Source organism: Pinus tabuliformis, chromosome 6 (genome assembly GCF_031772625.1).
Source record: "Pinus tabuliformis cultivar Carrire ecotype Pingquan chromosome 6, CPIR1, whole genome shotgun sequence".
Classification (NCBI taxonomy): Eukaryota; Viridiplantae; Streptophyta; class Pinopsida; order Pinales; family Pinaceae; genus Pinus; species Pinus tabuliformis.
Window position 1 is genome coordinate 91785472 of NC_142292.1, and position 26885 is coordinate 91812356.

Here is a 26885-nt window from a genome sequence, read left to right on the forward strand (position 1 = left end):
ATAAACAATCCTATACTTGACATCCCCCACCAACAGAAGCCCACCTCTCCCAATTACTTACAATATATTTATCATCCACATAACACCTACAATATATTGACTCCATTATGCATAAGTTTAAAATCCCCTTTATGAATTATCATTATAATATGTTGGTCAATAGGGTAAATCTCTAAATATAAAATTGCAATGATAAAATAAATGCCACAAGATATCAACATCCCCAACTATATAGGCCTAGATGGTGAGAATTTAAACCATGAAGTCATAAAATTCCTACTTCTCTAGCTTCTATTGAGCCTAGCTTCCTACAAGTTTGTAGCAAAAGGCATATGAACTCACAATTCCATGTTCATGAAGTCAAAAACCAAATGTTATGGAAATCTCCTAAAATTCTAATTACAACCTGGGTTATAAAGTCCTCATTGGTTGTTATTTCCTCAATATTTTTATTTATTCTTTATATCAACTACCTTCTTTTAGTTTCATGAGTTATGTCCTTTCTAAGGCTTCATGAAATCATAAGGATTGATGTTGGAAAAGAATAACTATTTTAATATAAAGGCATGACATGACCTTTAGCAACATGTCAAAATGTTTGAATAGTCTTTGATTTCAGCCTCCTTTCTCATATGATTGATATGAAAATATGATAAATCTAGCATGCGTGGTTATAATAAAGGCTGAAGAAAGTATATTAAAGTGAACATTATGTAATTATCTATTATGTTTTATGTGAATCATATTAGTTTCTTAGTATTCATCCTTTTCATCATTGAACCTTGTTATATAAACTTTTGAAATGGCCTCCTTAATAGTACTCTCTAAATATATATGATGTATCATAAATTTGAAAGGGTCAAATTTGTCTAACACACACATGTTGTCTCTTTTTCTATCTCCTGTTATACAAGTGCTTCAGAAGATATACAAGCCTCCTAGAGACAACCTGCGGGTTGATAAGAGACTAGTACCTAGGGAATCTTAATTAGTGTTGTCAAGTTTATCGTAAGGACTTGTAGCACCATAGTTTGTCATAACTAGTTAAAATAGGGTTCATTCAAAACCATTCATAAATATACAATGTATAAACCAACATGCATGAAGGAATACACAAAAAAGAATCATCGGTCAGTGGTGACCAAATCAAATTGAGAGCTTGCCACAAATTAGTTGTCAAGACATATGTAATGGTAGAATACAATAGAGGAGGAATCCATCATAAAAATATTAGACATTAGGAATTTTATATATCTGGATTTAGAGAGAAACAAGAGAAAGGGAATGTTTATGGAATTCTAAGATACATGGAGCACCTTTTAAAGACTTAATTTCCACATCAATACAAGCATTATCCATCAATAACTTGATCTAAATGAATCTTCATCTAATGAGAAAAATTTCTAGCAGCTACGTGACATGAAATATGAGAATACTATTTAACATATATGGAAACACAAAGGGAGATAAACATACTGCAATCCGTTAAGTTGGAATCACTATAAATATCGTATTAATCTTTTGAGAAATGTGCATACATCAAGATTCACAACAATGCCTTCATGAAAATAGGAAAATGCACTTTCCAAAAGTTTTCAACCTTTTATAAGTGTTTCTTTTCTCTATTTATAAGGAGAGGGGAGCTTTGAACAATAGTTACAAAATATCTTAGTAGAGATCCAATTGTCTGATCGACTATATGTCTCGGCGTGCAATGCCTCTGTTTCCCAAAATCATTACAACATATTGGATTTATTCTTTAAAATGCAACAAAGTAAAAAATAACAAGACATGGGAAAATAAAATGATGACCATATCAAAATATCTCCATGCCCATTCTTGTGATCAGCGCTAATCAAGCCATGCATTTTCCATGATGTTTCTCCCCTGTTAGTCGGCCAGTTCAACTGTAATTTTCACCTTAACTTCTTGAATTCACCACTTTCTGGAGCTGTGAGCGATTATTTGTTGGTTTCTTTCCACAGTGAAAAAAAAGAGATTGACCTGGAAGTCCTTCATTTTCTGACTATGTGGAGCTCCATGCTAAGAAATTTATTCTCATGTGACCTACACATTGCTTCTTGAGTCCCATACCTCCATTTACTCACTGAAAACGTGCATGATACGGATCTTGGGAGGAGGCTCCCAAGATATAAAAGATTAAAATGGATCTTGGGAGGAGAGACCCCCAAGATCTGAAAACTTGAATTTCCATAAGAAAAGTAAGGAGAATGACCAATAAAAAAAACCACAAAGAAACTTTTATTTAAAATAGTAATGGAAATAAACCAGCTAGGGCGATGGTAGCTTATCTCTGAGACGTGATGTGGTCGCTAAATGCCTCTGAACTGTAAATGCTACATTGTGGCAGACAATCTGTCCTTTTACAAAATGTAACTTGTTACTTATAGTATTTTTCAGTTACAATACCACGGGTCAATTCCATGGGTGAATGGATACCATGGGTGGATTTTACAATACCAGGGGCGGATGCCATTTACAATACCATGGGTAAATTCCATGGGTCAATGAATAATATGGGTGGATGAGTACCATGGGTTGATGCCATTTTTCATTCAGATCATTCTTCCTTCCTTAAGAAGCAATGGTCCCCATTGCGTAAAGTTCCCTCCTGCGAAGCCTTTGTGGAATATGAAGAGCCACTGAAGATAAGGGTTTTATGTGGTTAACCCAAAACCCTAATAAACGAAGATCCGAGGATAGAGATACCCTGTAATGCTTGTGACCAACTGTGATTCTAATAGTGTGCGGCCTAGCAAATGGACTTCGATGACAAGGATTTTATGCGGTTGACCCATAACCATGATGTTGGTTACTGATGAAGTAGCAGGTGCCTACATAGCCTGGGGTGGGAGGGCACATCTCCAAATAACCCAAGCTGAATTTTTCTATGTTGAAATTGATTAATGTGAAGCAAGTGCCTACTAAAGTGGGGTGGGAGGGCACGTCTCCAATGGAAACCCACCCCGAATGCTGCCTCAAAGTTAAATGGACATAACTTGGCCAATATAACTCAGAATATTTATTATAACCTGTTTTTAGAAGCAGAAGGATCATTTTGCATCTTCACATGAGTAGGAAATCCCTATCTGGACACTCTGAGATCTCAGATTCATGCTGCAACAGTTCTGCCGTCACAAAATTTTTGATAAAATAGCTGATTTTAAATTAGCGATATCTCCCACATCCGGACTCTGATTCGACCCATTTGTTTTTTGAAATTGGCTGATTTTTTGAAAGGAATCCAGATCTGGTATTTGTTTTTGTGAATTTTGAACCAAATGTTTCAGATATGATCTGCAAATTCTCCGCCCAAAAAAATTTCCTGCAAAAAAAAGAAAAAAGAAAAATTCTTCTTGCTTGACCCAAGAAAAGTGCTCTGTGGAGGTTGTAGCACATGCCTGAAGTTTGTTGAATATTTCTGCAAAATTTGAAACTAAAATATGCATCAAACCCTCATTCCCATGGAATCATAACCTGCTCTGATACCACTGATCCAGATCTTGGGAGGAGGCCCCCAAGATCTAAAAGATTGAAATGGATCTTGGGAGAAGAGACCCCCAAGATCTGAAAACTTGAATTGCCATAAGAAAATAAGGAGAATGCCCAATAAACAAAACCACAAAGAAAAATTTATTTAAAATAGTAATGGAAATAAACCAGCTAGGGCGATGGTAGCTTATTTCTGAGAAGAGATGTGGTCGCTACATGCCTCTGAACTGTAAATGCTACATTGTGGCAGACAATTTGTCCTTTTACAAAATGTAACTTGTTACTTATAGTATTTTTCAGTTACAATACCACGGGTCAATTCCATGGGTGAATGAATACCACGGGTGGATTTTACAATACCACGGGTGGATGCCATTTACAATACCTTGGGTAAATTCCATGGGTCGATGAATAATATGGGTGGATGAGTACCATGGCTGGATTTTACAATACCACGGGTGGATTCCATTTATGATACCATGGGTAAATTCCATGGGTCAATGAATAATATGGGTGGATGAGTACCATGGGTTGATGCCATTTTCCATTTGGATCAGTGCATTGGAGCACATAGATGGATTGTATTACCTCAACACAAACCCAACACTCCTTCTTGTGGATTTAGGTCCTTGTTACCTTGACTTAGCGATTTTGACAGTCGCCATTACTTATGAGACCAAATTCTTTGTTAACACATTCAATCTTGTAGCTCCAGACCAATACACCTTTAGCTCTTTGTACCATGCTTATCAGAGAAATTCCACCTCATGCTTCACTGATACTCCTCAGTGCCTTGTGCTTTGCTCCTATGGCATTTGTTTTATTCTATGACAGGGCCGGTGACTATCAGCTTAATACCACATCGAGCCTCTTCTGAATTGTAACTTAACATGAGGATTTGATTTTGTCTTGGCTCTTTCTTCTTAGCCCCTTTCTATTTTCCTCCATGGGACTTGATGGGGTGATTGGAGGCTTAACCTTAACGCACTAAGGAATTTTTTTGCTACAAAGGGGTCATTTTTCCTTTATTAAGAGCTTAGCACCCTTGGTTCTTTATCTTCCTCTTAACCATGCACTAGAAAAATATCGAAGCCCCTCACATCATATTCTTTTCAAGTATCAACTGTTATAAAGTGTTGACATCCTCAACCTCTAATATGTGACCTCCGATATGTTGTCATCATTCCACATGGCACCTTATGAGTGATGATATGTGTCACCCATATTTCCCCCCTTTGGCCCCCTCAAAATGCCAAAACTGACTACCACGTGTCATTCCATACCACCATGTGATGCTAACGTCAAATTCCACTGTAGTTTATCAGAACCAATCATATTTTTCCACGTGTCTTTATCAGAGCCAATCATGTGTTGCCACATGTAGCTTATCAAAACCAATCATATGCTACCATGAGTCCTACTAGAGGAGAGAGAAAATGATCTTTCCACCTTTGGTTTTGCAATGAAATCCTTTGTTAATCCTTATCGGTGCTCCCTGCTAATTTTTAACGCTATCAGAACTTTTTTTTTCTAAATAAGACTATTCTACTATTCACATTAAAAGTGTAAAATTACAACATAACAAGCAAAATGAACCAGCTAGCCAGAAAGGAAGGTTGCATGAAACAGCAAGTGTCCAGAGCACAGATGTTGGACAAGACCCCGTTTTGTAGTCTCGCGCAGGGGATCCAGAGGAACACAAATAGCAGAAACAAAAGATTGACCTCGACACAATAGCAGATACAAAAATTGACAGATTTGACAAAAAAGCCCTCGCTACTGGGCCGCATAACCTGTTAAGAAGCTGCAAAGCTTGATTAAACTTTCGGAATCTCCTCCACGATCCTACACCATCCACCTTCAGCCAGGTCCTGGGCTTGGCCTCCTCATTATCATTCGAAACTGGAGGCACAGGTGCCATCATTATGTCATTGACGATGCTGGCCAGTGGTTCCAAGTCTCGCGATGAGCCTGCAATTGGCATCGGAACTGTTCCTTGGTCCTCCCGAAGAACACTGGATTCGCCCTCTTCTTGGGCTTCCTATAGAAAGAGCACTGAAACATGGACAATGATCTGAGGACAGTTAAGGGAATAGTTGAAAGTGAAGATTGCTGAGCTGAAGGAGGGTGAAGACGAGGAACCTGGGGAGCTGGGTTCAAGAAATTGGCTGGGCCTCAAAATGCTCCCTCTTCCACTGCGAGAGCATGGGTGCTGACTTGAGGTAGCATCACCAAAAGAAGGGCGTGAAGGAGCACCCCGAGTGATGCCTCTGTGACTGAGCATTCTTTGGCGGAGCTGAGGCATGACAACAGAGACAGCACCGTAATGGATTATAGAACAGACCACCAGAGAGGTATATCTTAGTCCAAACACACAAGATAGCGGATGGGAGCCCAAAGCAGTAGCGGGAAATGGAGAAGTAGAGCAAGAACCCAACCAACACGGAGGCTTCCAGCTAGCTGAGCCTGAGCCCATCCAACACAACACAAGGAACAACAGAGTATACCCATGGCGGAGTCTGGTTAATAAGCATTTTCCCCCTCCTCGAGACCCTCCCGCCATAACTATGGCACTCATGGGAGGCGAGAGCCGATACTAACGAGCGCGTGCAGAGATGGACGACATATTAATGTTCCCAGCAAACATTCCCTTACACCCTGTTAAACCCACATGCATGTGATCCTCCCTCCACATGGCTTCCAGCTCGTTGTACAAGGCTGGCAGGTGGCGTCTCTGCTCCGCCCACTCCAGTCCCAACGCAATAAAGGTAGCCTTAGACACCCGCATCCAGGGGGCAGCATCTCTTTGGACCAGAAGTTTGCATTCCTGTACTTGATCATGGTTCGATATTATGTCTAGAGTTCCTGTGAGTAGAGTATGTTCATTTTCCACACCCACATTGGCTAGGAGGTCAGCGACCTTGTTGCCTTCCCTCTAAACATGATTGAAGATTATGGCCCTGTTGTTGAGAAGCGTTTGTTCTATGGCCTCCAATCTAGCCTCGAGTCTCCAACTAGTGGCTATTTTCCTCGCATGAGGTCCATTTAGGAGCTGCTTGGCCATGTTGATAAGGATCATGGAATCACCTTCGACTTCTAGGGGATGGAAGTTGTGTTTCCATGAGAGGAGGAGACCTTGCCATAGACCATCCAATTCAGCCGAGTTATTGGTGTCCCATCCAATGTTTCCAAAGTAAACCAGTAGAGGCAAGCCTGTTTAATTTCTGAAAATTCCACCGAAACCTGCTTTTCCAGGGTTGCCCTTTGAAGCTCCATCAAATTTTAGCTTGAAGGTGTGATTCGGAGGAGCTGTCCAGGAATCCTTTTTTGTGTTGATGCTTTTTGGGGGGGCTTTAATGTAGGTTTCCTGAGGGAGTTGCATATTCCAGTTCGCCCAGATGGATTTCTCATTATCAAGAGAGGGAAGGACCTCCGGAGTCCAGGACTGGAGCATCAAAGTCTCTTTGAGATTCATACAAAATTTTCTCCAGATGATTTCTAATGAGAACTTTGATCTTTAAATATGCACTTGTTCCTTTCTTTCCAGACGCCCCAGATAAGTAGCCCGGGAATAATCCTCCATAGATAGTTAAGGATTTCACTTTTGTAGGGATTATTTTTCCAATGATGTAAGGAATTGGTGATGTCCTCCGTCACTTTGCATCTTCTTTGACACCTGAAGCTTACCTTCTCCCATAAATGATTGGCCAGGCTGCATGAGTCTAGAAGGTACTGGAGAGTTTCCTCCTGGGATTTACAATTGACACAGATAGAAGGGCCATGGTAGTTTCTTCGCCTCAGCCTATCCTAGGTAAGAATTTTCTGATGCCTGACCAGCCAGAGGAAAAGGGAGACTTTGGGCCAGATACCTGAACCCCGTATTTTACCCCAAATGGGATCGGGGGGTGAAGGGTCTGTACATATAAGTTTGTAGGCCTCTGAGGTGGAAAAGATACCTTTAGGCCTGTAACCCCATCATAAAATGTCCCTGCCTTCAGAGTATCTTATACATCATTTTGGAGCTCCTTTTCTAGATCCTTCATAAAAGGGTGATCTGCATTCCTGATTAACCCGTCACCTTGCTTCCATTGTCTGTATCCTTGCACTGTCTCCTGAGTCCAATGCTACCAAATCTTTTTCTGTTGTTGTTCCTCCTCAAGGTGGCTTGGAAGTAGGTGGAGAATGTTATTGAGCTTTGGCAATTGGTTCCAGGCATCTGTCCAGAATCGAGTTGTTCTACCATTTCTTACTTCCCAAAAAATATGTTGCTGAATCAACAAGAAGTGTTGCTTGGCAGCATTCCAAATGAGTGAACCTTTTGCATTGGGAGTGAATCTTATAACCTCCTCCTGAGGTCTATGATTGGCGTATTTGGCTGTCCATATGGCGGCCCATGGTTTTTCAGTGGAAGAGAGCCACTGCCACCAGATTTTGGTGCACATGATAGCATTGCTGTGATTGGGATCCCTCAGGCCAATGCCACCTGTTTATTTAGGCATACAGGCTTTGGTCCACTTTACTAGGGCCTATTTGCGGTTAGTGGCTATATTTCCGCAGAGGAATTTACACTGTAGATCCCTTATTCTTTTAATAACCCACTTAGGCACTGCAAGGATAGAGATTAAATAGAGCGGCAATGCCTGAAGCACAACTTTTATGAGCACCACTTGACTTGCAATGTTTAGACTTCTGTGCGTCCATAGATTGAGACGGGATTCCAGCTTCTCGATGAGGATGCGCCAAGAGGAATGCTTGATGGCCGAATCAATGAGGGGGACTCCAAGATATTTGGAAGGGAGAGTATCTATGGGGAAGCCTAATATCCAAGCTATAGCATGCTGCACGACAAGGGGAGTATGGAAGAAAAAGATATGTGATTTGGATTTATTAATGCTGGTACCTGAAGCCTCGGAGAAGTCATTGGGTAGGGATTTGAAGAGGGAGGCTTCCTAGACTGATGGGTAACCAAATAGCATGTTATCATCAATAAACTACTAATTAGTTATAGCTGGGGAGTGGTGAATGGAGAGACCTTTGAGCTACTGTGTGAGGAGGGCTTGTTTGATGTGGCGACCCAGGCCTTCAGCCATTAACACAAAGAGGAAGGGGGAGAGAGGGTCGCCCTACCGAATTCCTCCGGAGGGACTAAAGGGACGGGAGGGGATGCCATTCACAAGAATGGAGAAGAAGGATGAGGAGATTGTTGGCTAGTTGAATTGTTTATTGATTAAACAATCAAGTACCACATTAATTGTCAACCTGGGAAAGTCTTTTTATTCCAAAGGCTAGCGCGTACTGTATGTACTTAATTCTAAAAGCATTAAAAAGCTATAGTATACGTGATTCTTACGCTAATTTATTACAGTACAAGTAATTAATTAGGATTACAAATCTGAAAAGAAAAGTGATGGATGCTCTGTTGGCAAAGGATCAGGACCCTATCCTCCAGGTGAGGACGTTCAACACCTGCCCCTGTAACCAGATTGCTAATACACACTACACTCTAATTCACCGGTGAAATATCCTTGCACAACTTCAAGCAATTAATAAAACAGAGTACTAGCAAACGGAAATACCAGAGGTAATGCTACAGAATCCAAACAGAGTACCAGCAGAAAGAAACTATCACACACTTGACAGAAAAGTAAATGGGTGAATCTTGTGAGGAAGGTGGGCCCAGTCCCTCTCACGAGATTCCCCATAACACAAAGGCTAGATTAAGTGCTCAGAACAATCTTCTATTCATCTGCTAAAAGATTCAAGTACAGTAAAGATCAGACTTGCTGATGTCTCTCAAAATCTCACTTACAGACCACCAAAAATTAATTCCGCTTCTAATGTAGATGTCTCCTCTTTATAGAGGAGACATCTATTACAATAGATTATTACAGTTCATTCAGTTCACCCATTCTATCAAAAATAAGAATTACAGAACGTTGTTACAGCAGTATAATAATATATTCTTTCTTAGGTTCTGGTTGTTACACAGCTGATAACCGACTTCGACCGTCTTCTTTGGATCCTCGCATTCCTTTATCGTTTCCCCATGTTGTTCCTGATTTAGGCAATGGTAACTGTGTTCTACCTGCTTTAGACAGCTGCGTGATCATGCCGCGTCAGCGTTCTTCAGATAGTTGCCGTTTGTTATTCCCAGCTGTTGCAAAATAGCCTGCTTTAGATGGTTGCTGTTGCTGACTGTAGCAACTGCGTAGTTGCTGCTTCTGGTGTTGCAGCAACTGCGTAGTTGCTGTTTCTGGTGTTGCGGCAACTGCGTAGTTGCTGTTTCTGGTGTTACAGCAACTATAAATTATAATTCCTGCAGGCTTAAGACAATTACTTGGCAACTTACTCAGCTTTTCAAAGATAAATATAAAGATACTCACGAATATGCAATGAACAATTAAACATATAGATATGCGGAAAGTTACTTCGTACCTTGGGGTGATTAAGTCATTATGTAATCAAAGCTTACAACTTATGACTGAAAAGGATAATATTATGGCAAAAATATAAGGTCAAAATTGGTCAATTCTGAGTCCTAACATCCCCCCAACTGAAGAGATTGCATGTCCCTATGCAATGCCTACTCTGAGTCTGAGTCAGAGTACTGGGATGAACAATGTAGATTACTAAGACAATAGTTATAGGAAGTGGCATCAAACTTCTTCCTGAATCCATAGACAGTCTGTATTTGCCTCCATGCTGCTGCTTCTTCCCTGTTGGATAATCCAAACTGGCCCTTGTATTGTTCACCAGATAGCCATAAAAGTGGAAATTTAAATCTGTAACCCATCCAATTTTCAGCACAGTGTTGCATGCATTTAACATAATGAGGTACCCTTGAGAGTGCTACCTGCAAATTAGGTGGATTATAAGGGTGATATTCCTGCCTCTCCTTGGGGCAGTTCTCCCAAAACAGTTTGTTTGCCTTGACAGCCAAGGATGCCTTAGTCTTTACATAATGCTGACAGTCTTTCAGGACCATTGCTTGCAGTTGCTTAACGTGGTCCTTCATTTCAGGATCACTTACCATTCTCAGGTGTTCTGCAATGAAGGTGGCTGCGTTCTGCGGTTCAGCTTTAATCCACAAAAGACAATTCTGTTCATTATGTTGAGCTGAAGCAAAGGCGTTCTGCCATGTAAGTTGATTAGCTAAAAAGGAGATAAAGGCTCTCAGCTGTATGTCGCCAACTACAGGTATCATATTCATATTTCTTTCTTCGGACATGGCTTCATTATGGAGATAGAGCTCGCATAACAAATTTTGATCATTTTTAGGTGCCTCTGCAAAGGTTTGCATAAACTGCTCTGATGTAACTACCTGATGAGGTCTACCTTCTTTGATAGCCTTTATCTGTAAAAATGTGAGTCTTTCCCTCAAAAATGTTGCATAATTAAAAGAGGGTTTCCTTGTGGCAAGTATTCTTTGGAATAACTCAAACATCTGGGTCAATCTGGCTTTTAGATCCTTGATTTCTTTATACTGGGCTCTGCACTGCTCAAGTGCTTCCCAGTTCTTGTATGCATAACTAAACCAGATCCCTTTTTGCTGTTGGAATGCTTTGCCTTGTGACTGCTCATATTCTCTCCACCACTTTCCTTTTAATGCTTGAAAACTATCTGTTTCTGTGCATACATCACTAATAGAGGGAAGCTCTGTTTGTGTAAAGGCATCAACAAGGATAATCTGCTCTGTTGGAGTAGGCTGGGATGATCCAACATCTTTTTCTTCATTTCTGGCTAGTGTCTCTTCTTCCTGTTGTACTGATTCATTTTGTTCCATGGTGATTTGGGTAGGCCGGGGTGAATCTCTGCCTTTTTCCTCATTTCCTTCTTCTTCTTCTTGTTCCTTGGCAATTTGAATAGGGCTGGGTGAGTCCAATTTTTCTTCATTTCCTCCTGAAACTATTTCTTCTTCCTCCATAACAATTTGGGTAGGCCGGGGTGAGTCTATACCTTTTTCCTTATTTTCTTCTATTTCTTCCTCTCGTTCCATGACACTTTGAGTGGGCCGAGATGAGTCTGTGTTTTCTTCTTCATTTCCTGATTCTTGTGTAACTACTTCTTCCATAGTGATTTGGGTAGGCCGGGGTGAATCTGTATTCTCCTCTTTCTTATTCCTTGTTTCTTCCTGCATAGTTTATGGGGAACTTGCTGGTTCTTGTGTGTCAGAAAGCTCTTCTGTTCGGACCTGTGCAGTTTCTGGGGAACGTACTGGTTCTTGTGTGTCAGTAAGCTCTTCAGTTTGGTCTTGTGCAGTTTCTGGAGAACTTACTGGTTCTTGTGTGTCAGTAAGCTCTTCAGTTTGGTCTTGCATCTTCTCTGGAGAGCCTATTGGTTCTTGTGTGACAACAGGTTCTTTTGTCTGCACTTTTTTTGGAGAGCCTGTTGGTTCTTGTGTGACAACAGGTTCTTCTGCGTGCACCTTTTCTGAAGAGCCTGTTGGTTCTTGTGTGTCAACAGGTTCTTTTATTTCAGCAGAGGATTGTGGCATTTCCGTCTATGTAACAGCAGGCTCTTTTGTTTCATCTACAACAGCGGAGGCTTCCTTCATTGGTTCTGCCACTACCTTATATCCTGCTTGAGTATATATTTCACCACAATTGGTACACACATATTCATTATCCTTACTTTTCTCTGCTGCAGACGCTACTCGTGCTAAAACATGCAGGCTGAATTCATTCTGATATGCTTCCTTAACCCTTATTATTTCCTCCTGATAGTCCCGAATCTGAGATTTCAGAAATTCAATTTCTTCCTGCAGGGCATGTATGGTAGGCTGGTCTTGTGGAGCAGTAGATTCCAATGGAGGCAGAGGTTGTGTTTCATCATTCTGATCAGTATTCCCCACAGGTGGTTCTTGTGTGTCACCTGGGGTAGTGGTTGTTTCTTGTGTTGCAGCCATTTGGTCACTATTACCTTGGGTTTCGGCAGCTGGTTCTTGTGTGTCAGCTGTCTTAAAATATGATGTCACGAAGCTATGAACACTCTGCATCTCAGCTTCCGAGGGTGAGGGAGAGGAGTTTTGAGCGCTGGTGGGAGTGCGGATCCTTATAGTGATGGGCGGCGAACTAGGGGAATTAGGAGATTCAGCTGCTACTAATGACCGAGTTCTTCGCTTTGGTAGAGAAGCAGGGAATTCAGGCGTTTTTATCTTCAAGCTAGCTTTCTTTAGGATGGGGACGGTAGCCGGAGTAGCAGGTGCCTTAGCTGAAACCCTAGTTCTTCTTCTTTTCGATGGGGTTTTCTTTTCCTGCTGCCTTTTTCGTTTAAGCAGGGTAATAGGGATATTGTCATCGGAGTCATCAGTAGAAATACCAAGTATGGGAATGGAAGGATTGGTTCTTTTGGGAGATGGGGTCGTTCTCGTGGTTATTTCTACTGCTACTTGTTCATTCTCAGCAACTTGCGGGGGTGTTTGCTGGAGTTGTTCAGGAATGTGCTATGCTTGCTGAGGGTTTTCTAGAGGGATTTGTTCAAGCATGTCCTCCGTTTGCTGAGGAAGTTCTTCATCTTGCTGAGGTGTGTCCTCAGCTTGGTGAAGAATTTCCTCTTCTTGATGAGGAATTTCATGTTCCGGCTGTGGAATTTCTGCCTCCTGATGGGGATTAATGGGGGCTGGAGGGTTATTTAGAGCGAGGGCTCTATTAATCAGCAATTGGGCTAAGCGGTGGTGTTTTAAGGAAAGAAGTGGACGCTTCGCGTTAACAGCATATCGTGACATGTTTTTGAGACAACCCAATAGATAATATGGCATGTTTATTAACTGACCATTTCTCAAATGATTTAACAGGACGAAGTCGTGCTGGTAAATTACCTGGTAGCGGCCTTCGCACGTCAGATATTGCTTGACAAATTCAGCGACTTTCGGCCACGGTTGAGGTAACGACCGAAGTGCTACGCCTCTGCCTTTGGGCTCTACCTGCTCGCCTGGTCGGAGAAAATCCTGCTGCGCATTAAGAATCAGGTGCTTTCTGCTGAACCACCGTGTGCCATTAGCTGGTAGCCCGGTAACTTGGGCTATAATTTCCTCCGTGACTGGGATTTGAACTCCCTGGACGACAGAGAATCCTTCTGTTAAATTGCATGCAAATTCAAGGACTTGCTGCTCATCAAAGTTCAGAAGTCTCCTGAAGTACTCTATCCATCCCGCTTGCAAGAAAATTTGATAAATCTCTGGATAGAGTTCAAGGACTGTTGTCGTGCTAGGCTCATGTGTAATGAGGGTTCCTCCCATAGCTGTTGTTTCAGTAAATTTCAGAGTTCAGAGCCGAGCTTCCAATTTTAGTTCAGAGTAAAACGTCACAAATGGTAACATGCCGTGATAGGGTGGCTTTTACATATTACTGGGAGAGTTAAGGGTGGCGGTAGTTGGTGTAGTATGTCATTATGAGAGTTGCTTTGGTAATCCCCCCCCTACGTGTCAATGATATGATTGGAAGTACAATTATTTGATAGTCCTATCAACTTCTCCGCATTATCTATTATTTAATGTCCATACATAATCATGCGTACCTTCGTATTTTACCTTTTTGATTGCTGCGTCAAAAAGTCTTGTCATGTCTTCTGCTGGATCGTAATGATTACCGTGGATCTAAAAGCATGGGAATATCGGCAATTTGTAATGATAATGACGGGAAGTGATAGTAGGGTGCTGTAATCATCACAAGAAGTGGTATATTTTATCAAAATTTGTTCCTTGGGGCTGAAGTGGTAAGACTAGTGTTTTCGTACGTGAGGGAATTTGCTGGGAAGGGTATTCCGTGATCAGGAAGCGATGTTGTAGCACCGGGATTGGTGTTGCAGCAACGGAAAATTGCTGTTGTGGCAACAGGGAATGATGTTAGACGTTTGTAAAAACGGGAAATGTGCTGGAGCAATAGGAATGGTGTTGCAGCAACAGGAAATGGTGTTGCAGCAATAGGAGTGGTGTTGCAGCAACGGGGAATGGTGTTGCAGCAATGAATGGTGTTGCAGCAACGGGGAATGGTGTTGCAGCAACAGGAAATGGTGTTGCAGCAACAGGAGATGGTGTTGCAGCAACAGGAGTTCCAAGTCCGCAAAGTAATTCCTTTGAAACTTTTGTTCTCAGCTACTTCCCAAGCTAAAATCTGCAAAATACTGAAATGTAATATCGCAATCCTTGGCAGGATTTATTAGTTTCTTAAAAAAAAAAAAGGAATATCTAACCTAAAAAAATTACATAAATAATAGAAACTCAAGTGCTTTGAGGGACAGCAAGTTCCCCTGGAAAATAATACTGTTTTATTGCCATGCAAGTGGCTTTAAAATCTTCTTTGGAAACCGGCCGCTGATATAACCGAAGTCGGTAGCCATTCACTAACCGTGGTGTTTTGCTTCCATCAATTGTTAAAATTCTAACTGTTCCATTTGGAAAAACAACATCCACTTCATACGGCCCTAACCACCTTGTTCTTAGCTTCCCTTGGAAATTCTCGAAACGGGAATCATAAAGTAGAGCCCAGTTACCTTTCTGGAACTGCTTTTGCTTGATGGTTCTGTCATGCCATCTGCTTCTTTGTTGTTGTATCATAGTTGTTTGATGGACGGCCTCCAGTATTTTCTCATCCAATTCCTGAAGCTGCTGCAACCTGGCTGTCTGTGCATCAGTTAAATCAAGGTTAACAACTAAGGCATTTCTTAAGGTTTTAATCTCAAACTCTACAGGGAAAATAGCATTCTTTCCAAAAACTAGTTCATAGGGTGAAAAGCCTGTTGTATTCCTCCAAGTGGTTCTATAGGCCCATAAAGCCTCGAGCAACCTCTGAAACCAGTCCCTTCTATTCTCCTTTATCGTTTTTGTTAAAATGGCTTCTATGACCTTGTTGGTACTTTCCACCTGCCCATTTGCTTGGGGGTGGTACGGTGTAGTCATTTTGTGCTTGATATGATATTTTTGGAGCGTATTTTTGAAGCCATGAGAATTAAAAGGAGGTCCTCCATCAGTGACTAATTCTCTGGGTAGTCCAAATCTAACAAAGATTTCTTCAAATAAGAATGTTAGTACTGCTTCTTCATTAGCTTTAATGAGTGCTTTGGCCTCTACCCATTTAGTCATATAATCCTTGCATACTAATATGTATACTCTTTGGTTAGATGGAGGATTAATGGGACCTATAAAATCTAATGCCCATTTCTCAAAAGGTTCAAGAGTTACCTGGGGATTAAGTGGCATTTCATCCCTATGGTTAGGCTGGCCCATTCTTTGACAGCTGTCGCAAGCCTTCACATATTTTCTGGCATCTTTAAAAAGTGATGGCCAATAATAACCCATTCTAAGTACCTTGTGTGTTGTTCTTTTGTCTGCAAAATGTCCTCCACAAGGGCCATCGTGACAAGCTTTTAGTATATCATAAATCTCGTCTTCCCCAATGCATCTCCGGATTTCTTGATCTATTCCTGTGTGGAACAGACACCCGCTTATCCAGCTGTACCTAGCACTTTGCTGGATGATCTTTCTTCTTTCCCTGTGTGATAGGTGTGATGGTAATTTTCCTGCAACTAGATAATTGGCAATGTCTGCATACCAAGGTGAGTGAGCAGATACTGCAAATAAATACTCATCAGGAAAAGAATCATCTACTGGAGCATTTTCATCAGTTTTTAAACGAGAAAGGAAATCAACAACTACATTTTCTTTTCCTGGCCTATCTACAATTGTGATATCAAATTCTTGTAATAGTGATAACCATCTGGTGACTCGGGCATTTGTAACTGATTTATTCATTAAATACTTAATGGCCGAGTGATCAGTATGCACAAAAGTAGTGTAGCCAGTAATATAATGTCGAAATTTATTAATAGCATAAATAACTGCTAGAAATTCCTTCTCAGTAACTGTGTAATTTAGCTCAGCTGGTGTCATGTTCTTGCTAATAAAATAGATGGCATAGGGGAGACTGTTTTCTTCCTGACCCAGGACAGCTCCAATTGCCGTGTCTGAGGCATCAGAGGAGATATGAAAGGGTAATGCCCAATCAGGTCCTCTCAAAATGGGAGCTGCGGATAATTGATGTTTAAGTTTATTGAATGCATTTTCACAATCATCAGTCCACTTAAATTCAACATTTTTCATTAACAACACAAATAGAGGAGAAGCTATTTTGGAAAAATCCTTAATGAATCGTCTATAGTATCCGGCATGTCCTAAAAAGCTTCTTACATCAGTTTGTGTTTTGGGGATAGGAAGGTTCTGAATTACCTGTATTTTAGCTGGATCGACTTGAATCCCTAGAAATGAAACAAAGTGACCCAATACAATACCTTGATTCATCATCATATGGCACTTTTCAGTGCTTAAGGCAAGGTGTGCTTCTATACAACGCTTAAGTACTTTTTCAAGATTCTGCAGTGCATCCTCAAAAGTCACTCCATAAGGGGTAAAGTCATCCATAAATATTTCTAATGAATCATTTAACATATCAGAAAAGATCCCTATCACCGCTCTTTGGAATGTTGCTGGAGCGTTACATAGCCCAAATGGAAGTACTCTGTAAGCAAAGGTCCCCCATGGGCTAGTAAATAGGGAAAATTTTAAGAACCCCCCTAAATTTATAAATATAATAAATGGGCGAATCTCCATGGTATATAGGAAAAATGGAAGGCGATTTTATCAATAATATAATATGTATATATAATTTTTTGGCGAATCTCTCACCAGGCATGGCGAATATTTTACTCAATTATAAAATCTTGTAAGATCTTGGCGAGTCTTTCACTAAATAATAAAACTTTGTAAAGTCCTAGTGAATCTTAGCATAGGCTACATGCTGGTTTAATTCCCCCATTTAAATAGGCTACATTCCAGGTGAATACCATGGGTCAATACCATGTGCCATTTTGGTGAATACCATGGGTCAATACCATGTGCCATTTTTATTTTTATTAATTATAATATTAGGGTTAATAATGGTTTTTTGCATGGTATTAATAACAATCTAGTCCATGGTATTTGTCCCATAGTATTTTGGCCATAGGTTTCACCTAAATATAACCCATTTTTTTAGTGTTCGTAAATATAAGGTGACTTATGGAGTAAATATAAAAAAATGTTTTATTTGTTTACCATACCTCTCGTTTATTTATATTTTTATTAATTTACCATACCTCTTTTACAAATATGGTATTTGGCCCATAGGATTCACTTAAATAAAACCTCTTTCTTGAGCCTTCATAAATAGAACGAGGCTTATGGACTACATATAAAAAGAGGTTTTATTTATTTACGATACGTCTAGTTTATTTATATTTTTATTTATTTACCATACCTTTTGAGTAAGTATAAAAAGACGTTTTATTTATTTACCATACCTCCACTTTACTTATATTTTTATTTGTTTACACCCTTACATGTATATAAGGTGACTTATGGAGTAAATATAAAAAATGTTTTATTTATTTTCCATACCTCTCATTTATTTATATTTTTATTAATTTACCATACCTCTTTTATAAATATGGTATTTGGCCCATAGGATTCACTTAAATAAAACCTATTCTTGAAAATGGGCGAATGGATTCACTTAAATAAAACCTATTCTTGAAAATGGGCGAGTGGAAGGTTGTAAGTCCTAATTTCAAGGGCTAAATTTACCTTTTTTACCCTCTCCCTTAAAATAAGGTGGGCTATTTGAGGTGATTTGTAAAAATGTACTATGATACAAAATATTCGCCCACTAAAAATTTAAAACCCCTTAATTTCGCCAAAGGGCGAACATTCGCCCCTAAAATTATCCTTGCTAGTAAATGTGGTCTTGTCCTGGTCCTGGGGTGCAATCTTAATCTGATTATATCCACTAAACCCATCCAAGAATGAAAATAATTTCTTACCTGCTAAATTATCCAATACCTGATCAATAAATGGTAAAGGGAAATGGTCTTTTTGGGTGGCTTTATTCAATGCTCTGTAATCCACACATACTCTCCATTTCCCATTTTTCTTGGGTACAATTACAAGTGGGGAAACCCACTCACTATCAGATATAGGGTATATAAATCCTACATTCAAGAGTTTTTGAAGTTCCTCCTTCACAATTTCTCTAAGGTTGGAGTTCATTCTTTGCTGGGGTTGACAGACTGGCCGGGATCCCTCCTTAATATAAATACGGTGAGTGCATAGTTCAGGGGAGATCCCTTTCATGTCTGTATAGTCCCATGTAAATGCCTCTTTATTTTCTTGGAGTAACTTTATTAATTGTTGTTTTTCATTATCAGTCAAGTCAGGATTTATATTTAATGTTTTGCCAGGCTCAATTTCAATTGTTGTACTTTTGGAAGGGCTGCCTACTGTTGTCTGAAATAAGTTTTCATCTCTCATGTTCTGCTGGGATTCAGATTCTAAGATTGCATTGAAGTGATTATATGTTTCAGGGCTGACCGAAGAGGGTTCAGAAATAAAGCTGCTGATTAATTCATCTTCGATGGAGTCCTTAAAAGTCAAGGCTTGTCCAATAGTCAATATAGGTTGGGTTTCTTCATCCTCATAGTCTACCCATACAGAATTGTCATTATTAATCATGGGTGTAGCATGAGGATAGAGGGTGAGCTGTTTAGTTTCCTGCCCATTAGAGATGGTCATTGATCCTGATCTACAGCTGATGAAAGCATCTGCTGTAGCCAGCCAAGGTCTCCCTAGAATCAACGGATGACCCCCCAACTTTGTTTTAGTTTGTAACACCACAAAGTCAGCCGGGTAATTCCAGGATTCTACAGAAATTATAAGATCTTCAATGACCCCTTCGGGTTTAATTGTAGAGTGATCAGCCAACTCTAAGATAGTTGGAGTTTCCCTAATAAAGTTTTTTAACTGAAGCAATTGTGTTGTTTCGAGTGTCATAATATTTATTGCAGCTCCTAAGTCTACTAGAACTTTAGAGATAAAGGTTTTTCCAACCTGGACTGTTACTGTAGGGTGACCAGGGTCACCATACTGCACAGGATAATCTTTTTCGGTCATTAAAGCAGTTAATTCTCCCATCACATGAACTGTGAGGGGATCCTTAGCCTTTCTTCCCGGTTTTCTTATACAAATGTCTCTAATAGTTCTAGCATAAATAGGAACATCCCTTAATGCTTGCAATACTGGGATTTTAACATACAAATTCTGTAGCTCTCCTAAAAGGTTAAAGGTAGGTTGCTCAAGTGTTTTAGTGAGAGCCAGCCGTTCAGGGAATGGCGGATCTATTGTTTGATCATTATTATTAGGTGTTGATTCTGCTGTTTCAGCATTATGTTAGCTGGTTTTTCTTTTCTAACTTCTTCTTTGTCAGAGTCAGTGATATCTTCTATAATGGGTTCAACAATTCTCCCTGAGCGAAGATGGATATCGTTACATTGCAGGGGAGAGACAGGCTGATTTTGAATGTCAATTACTTGCAAGGCTTTACTGTTATTTGGATTGGGGTTAGGTTGTACAGGCAGCTGTGGTCTCATTGCCTGGTTATTTGGAGGAGTATTGGATGGTAAGGAAAGAGACTGTTGTTGTTGAGGAAATGGTATCTGTTGGGCTGCCCAGTTTGGATTCCATTGATTAAAATACGGTTGCTGGGGAGCCCAAGGATTCCATATAGTAGGATCGGGAAAAGGAAGATTTGGTTGCTGCATAAGTGGAAAATTCATTGTATTAAAGGGTGGGTACTGCATTTGGTTCATGGGTGGGTAGTTTGTTTGAAAAGGAGAATTATTATTCCAACGACTGAATGCTGTGTTAGAGTTCATACCTTGTCTTTGTGGCCATTGCCTCCTCTGTGTCATCAGGTACATTGCTTCAGCCTCTTCTTCAGTTGACTGCAATGCTGCTTTGATTCCAGGCAGAGAAGGGCATTGCTGGGTTTCATGGTCCTTCTCGCAGATTGTGCAGATAGGTATCTTATCTAGTGGGCATTCCCTGAGTGGGTGTTTTTCTCTGCATTTGGAACAGAAAATAGCTAGAGTAGCTTCTGCTTCCACCTGTTTCTTCTTAACCTGCAGAGCATCAATTTGTGAAGCAAAAGAGCTTAACATCTCAGTTTTAAATTCTTCTAATAAATTACCTATTTCAGCCCTTGTTGCTCCTCCGCTTGCTGACTTCTGAACTCTTGAATATACATTATCTCTGCTTTTTGATCTTCCTACTGCTCCCCTTGAACATCTCATGCAGAGATTGATAATTTCATCAAAGGGTTCTTTGGAAATGTCCCCTTTTCCCAGCATGTTTAACATGTCCAGGCAGTCATCTCATACTCCTTTCAGCAATATAGTCTTCAGAATATCTTTACTCATATTAGGATGATCAGACCGCTGCAGATTATACTGTAATCTTTCCACAATATCTTCCAAATTCTCGTCCTCTTTCTGAACCATTTTAAACAATTCTTCCTTCCTTTCTCTCGTCCGGCAGTAATCTTGATACTTAGCCAGAAAGCTCTCTTTCATCTGGTCCCAGGTAGTGATTGCCTGAGCTCCTAGGCTCATAAACCATCTTAACGCATTCCCTTTCAGTGTTGCTGGAAATAGTTTTAGTTTCTGATTAGCGCTCACATAATCATAACTCCTACATAGTATGTCGAATTCGAAGAGGAACTCATCCGGATCTTCAGAGGATAACCCATGAAAGTTGGGTAATGCTGAGAGTGGAATGTTTTTCATGGGAGTTGTTCCTCTCGGGAGCTCCCCAATAGGGAATTCCAGGGTAGAGAGCGAATTTTCCCCTCTTCCTTCTGTTCTGTTATCCTCCATTGGTCTTTTTCCTGAATCACTTACTTTATCTTCTGTGTCTTCTGTTTTTTCAGGTTCTTCTACCGGTTCCTCAGTGTATTCTGGTACTTCCAGCTTCCTTTCAGGTCCTATTACTTCCTCCGTCTGTCGATCTGTTTGGGAGGAATACTGGATCTGAGGTCTCCAGGAACTTGTCCTCTGTGATGTTTCAGCCTTTGAGATGATTTCGTCAATATAAGTTTTTCTTCCTCCTTTGCCGCCTGTGAAATTAGGTTTCTTGCGTCCTCTCATGCATCTGTTATTCTCAAAAAGAAATCATTAATGCCTTTAGAAATCTCTAGTTGCCTTCCCCGGCAACGACGCCAAAATGTTGGCCAGTTGAATTGTTTATTGATTAAACAATCAAGTACCACATTAATTGTCAACCTGGGAAAGTCTTTTTATTCCAAAGGCTACTGCGTACTGTATGTACTTAATTCTAAAAGCATTAAAAAGCTGTAGTATACGTGATTCTTACGCTAAGTTATCACAGTACAAGTAATTAATTAGGATTACAAATCTGAAAAGCAAAGTGATGGATGCTCTGTTGGCAGAGGATCAGGACCCTATCCTCTAGGTGAGGACGTTCAGCACCTGCCCCTGTAACCAGATTACTAATACACACTGCACTCTAATTCACCGGTGAAATATCCTTGCACAACTTCAAGCAATTAATGAAACAGAGTACTAGCAAAACGGAAATACTAGAGGTAATGCTACAGAATCCAAACAGAGTACCAGCAGAAAGAAACTATCACACACTTACACACTTGACAGAAAAGTAAATGGGTGAATCTTTTGAGGAAGGTGGGCCCAGTCCCTCTCACAAGATTCCCCAGAACACAAAGGCTAGATTAAGTGCTCAGAACAATCTTCTATTCATCTGCCAAAAGATTCAAGTACAGTAAAGTTCAGACTTGATGATGTCTCTCAAAATCTCACTTACAGACCACCAAAATTAATTCCGCTTCTAATGTAGATGTCTCCTCTTTATAGAGGAGACATCTATTACAATAGATTATTACAGTTCATTCAGTTAACCCATTCTATCAAAAATAAGAATTACAGAACGTTGTTACAACAGTATAATAATATATTCTTTCTTAGGTTCTGGCTGTTACACAGCTGATAACCGACTTCAACCGTCTTCTTTGGATCCTCGCATTCCTTTATCGTTTCCCCATGCTGTTCCTGATTTAGGCAATGGTAACTGTGTTCTACCCGCTTTAGACAACTGCGTGATCATGCCGCGTCAGCGTTCTTCAGATAGTTGCCGTTTGTTATTCCCAGCTGTTGCAAAATAGCCTGCTTTAGATGGTTGTTGTTGCTGACTGTAGCAACTGCGTAGTTGCTGCTTCTGGTGTTGCAGCAACTGCGTAGTTGCTGTTTCTGGTGTTGCGGCAACTGCGTAGTTGCTGTTTCTGGTGTTACAGCAACTATAAATTATAATTCCTGCAGGCTTAAGACAATTACTTGGCAACTTAGTCAGCTTTTCAAAGATAAATATAAAGATACTCACGAATATGCAATGAACAATTAAACATATAGATATGCGGAAAGTTACTTCGTACCTTGGGGTGATTAAGTCATTATGTAAGCAAAGCTTACAACTTATGACTGAAAAGGATAATATTATGGCAAAAATATAAGGTCAAAATTGGTCAATTCTGAGTCCTAACAGAGATAAGACTCATAATCCAGCGTACCCACATAGGAGAGAATCCGAAAGCATTTAACATTTTTTGAATGTATGTCCAACTAAGCTTATCAAAGGCTTTTGAAAGATCAAGCTTAAGTATCATACCTGCCTGTTTGGAATGCTTGAGGGAGTGAATAATTTCATGCGTGAGGATTATGCCATCTAGTATCTGTCTCCCTTCCACATAACCGGATTGTTCAGGCAAGATGAGCAGGGGCAGAAGTGGCTTTAACCTATTGGCGATGACTTTAGAGATAACTTTGTAAATAATGTTGCAGAGAGCTATTGAGCGGAATTTATCTGGTGTGTTGGATTTCTCCTCCTTTAGAATGAGCACTATGAAAGTTGAGTTGAGAGAGGGTCGGTGAAGAGCTCCTGATTCCTCCACCACTTGCCACACCTCAACTTTTATTAGCTCTCAGAAATTATGGAAGAAGGTGGTAGTGAAGCCATCCGGGCCAGGGGATTTTCCCTCCTTGAGTTGGTTCATAGCTACATCGACCTCCTGGGGCAGGATTGGGCATAGAAGAAGCTCATTATGTTCCTCAGTGATAATTTTTGGTACATTTTGGGTGATTTTTTCTATAGCAGGTCATCTATCTGCGAGGGGCTCTTGATGAACTTGCCTGAAATGCCTGAGAAATTCCTCCTCGATTTCAGCATGCTTTTCCACTCTTACCCCTCCTTGCTTCTATATGAATGAGATATTGTTGTGCATTCTTCTTTGGAAAGTGGTTCAATGGAAGAATTTAGTGTTCATTTCCCCCTCTTTCAACCATCTAATCCTGGATTTCTGCTTCCATAGTATCTCCTCCTGCTTTCTCCTCTCCTCCAATTGATTGTGTATGCGCTGCTCCTGTTTCAAGGTCCATTCAGTGTGTCCCCTTGTGATTATTTGTTGCTGGAGATATGCCATTTCCTTGTTTAGCTCTTGTTGCGCCTTGAAGATATTTCCAAATGTCTCTTGATTCCAGCGCTTTATTTGGGATTTTAGATACTTGAGTTTCTGTTGGAACTGAAAAATTTTGGATCCCTCTGGCGAAAAGAAGGTGCTCCAAGTTGATTTGATGAAGTCCTTGATTGAGGGGTGAGTGAGCCAGAACTCTTCGAACCAGAAAGGCCTTTTGGTGGTGTTGCCTGGTCTTTGCCACTGGAGGGAGATGGGCGAGTGATCTGAGCCTGAATGAGGGAGAATTTCTGCCACTATATCCCCTCCCAAATGAACCGAGTTGTCAGATATGAGGAACTTGTCTAGTTTGGAAGCGATTTGATGCTTCCCGGCTCTGCTGTTGCTCCATGTATGTGTGCCATTACAAAATTGCAAGTCGATTAGAGAATTTTTTTGGATGAAATCTTTGAAGTGGACATTTTCCTGTTCCATCTTGGTTCTCCCTCCTTTCTTTTCCTCCAGCTTCGTGATCATATTGAAGTCTCGTCCAATGATCCAGAGAGGATTCCTTCTGTTAAGGCTCAGAGCTTCTATAGTGTTAAGTAAAGCTATTTTTTCCCTGCTTCTTGTGGGAAGTAAAAATTTGTAAGGTGGCCATGAATGTTAGTGCCTGTAATGTGAAAGGTGGCATGGATAATGTGGTGAGAAGCATGAAAATCAGAGAGAGTTGGCGCTTGCGAATTCCACGCAATGGCTAGCCCTCCCGATGCTGCCTCGGCATCCACTGCAACCGATTGGCATCCTGGCCAAGCTCTAGAAAGGATACATCCTAGAGTACTGCTATTACACTTTGTTTCTTGAAGAAAGCATATCTGTGGCTTCTCCATCTTTATCATGTTTTTTATTATTTGTAGTTTCCCTGGGCTATTGAGCCCCCTTAAATTCCATGAAGTAAGCTTCATGATTCACTATTGATGAAGGGTTTGTAGTACTTCATCAATTTTGCATACCTGCCTGAATCCACCAGGATTTTCCTTACTTCAATTGTTCGTTGGAGATCCATTCTTCTCCCCCTCTTTTTGAAATCATTTGGAGGGAGGCCACCATCCCAATAACTACTTGGCTGGATGCCTAGTTGTTTCTGCTGATAAGCCTTCGAGAGGACAACTTCCAGTTTTTTGAGTTGAAGCTCTGGGATTTTATCATAGTCCTTTTTTTGCATGCTATTTCAAGCTCATGAATGTCTAGTCCTTCCATATCGATATTTTCTGAATCTTCATCCATTTGTTGCATCTAACTATTTTCTATTGTAGATGCTTCTAAGCTCAGGGGTTGGTTTGGAGTGCCATCTACTTCCATATCATTTATTTTTCCATCAATTCCTTTTTGGCTCTCCTTGGGGTTTGCATTGTCATCCTTAGGGAAGAGTGAAGCTGGGGAGGAACCAGGGGGGAGAGGGAATGCAGAGGAGGAAATGGGTTGCTCTTTTGAGGCTTGAGCCAGAAGTTCAAAACTATTAATCGTGGAGGGGATAGAGGCAGTGTCTTGTTGGGTTTTTTCCCCGGTGGCAGGTTTTTTGTGTGCTTGTTTGCAGCTAGGAACATTGGTGAAGCCATCCTGGGCCGGCAATTCAGAGGGCTCGGATGCATTAGCTTTGGCATTTAGCGGACAATCCATAAAGAGATCCCCGTGAGCATGACATTTACGGCAGCGGAAAGGCACATGTTCATAATCCAAGGGTTGAATCCATTAATAATCATCATGAGAGAGACTTACCGAGTCTGGCAGGGCTTTTTCCAGGCGCATGAAGACACAAATGTAGGCATAGGATGTGTATCTTTGAAGCTTCGTCTCTTCCACTGCTTTTATGTATTCCCTCAACCCATTTCCAATGTCTTTGAGTAGCCCTTCATCCCAGTATTCCTCTGGAAGTGAATACATTCTGATCCACACTGGAGCCCAGGTGAGGTCTTCCTTGTCTGGGTTAAATCTTGCTACCCAATCCCTTAGATATAATCCTGCTGAGTTAAAAAAGTATGGTCCCTTGTCCATGATTCTGAACTTGTCTTCTAAGCACAAAAATATCATAGTAAAGAACCTCTTCGGTCCTAGCTGCAATGTGATATGGCCCTTGGGTTTCCATTTAGCAGCGATCCAACCATACAGGTCTTTTTCTGTCGGCCAAAATCTGTTATGAAACTAGCTTAAGAAAAGATAGAAAAGATAGATCAATGCCTTAGAATTCAGTCTCTTTGAGGGGGAAACCTCCTTTACATTACATAAATGAACAATTCTTTGATGATACAAATGAACAAACCTCCTTTCTATATATAGGAGTCTAAGGGGTCATAACAAAATCAGAGCCGACATAACAATAATAAAGTAAGGGCACAATAATAACAATAGTGGGCTTCTATGGGGCACAATAGTAACAATATGGGCACTACATGGGTACATCAATATAATAAGTGGGTTGTACTAATAACAATAAGCGGTTACACTAGTAGTATAGGGGCCTAACATGCCCCTCTCCTTCAAAAAGCGTTGTCCTCAATGCTTGAGTAGTTCTTGATGCTTCTATATAAAATTCTTGTCCTCCCCATGTGGAATCTTCAACGGGTAAGTTCTTCCACTTGATGAGATACTCTGAAATTGATTTATTTCCTAGCTATCGGGATCTTGTTTCTGTGACTGCTCCAGGTTCCAATATGATTTTTCCTTCCTCTTCAATTTCTGGCAATATTGTTTGAATTGGGACCTTTTGCAACTTTTGAATAAGTGGCCATACTTCTTCGTCCTTCTTCCATTCATCCCTTTCTTTGTTTATCCAATCCGGTTGGATAATAGAAATAGCACAAAACAATGCTTCCACATCCTCATCCTTGAAGAGTCTTCCCATTCGGTAAGGTCGCCATTTTCTAAGTGCATGTAGTATTGCCAACATTTCCTTCTCATAAATATCTTGCTTTATATGTAGCAGTAAAAATACCCAATCACCTACATCAAAACATTTTTCACTACAATGTTGAT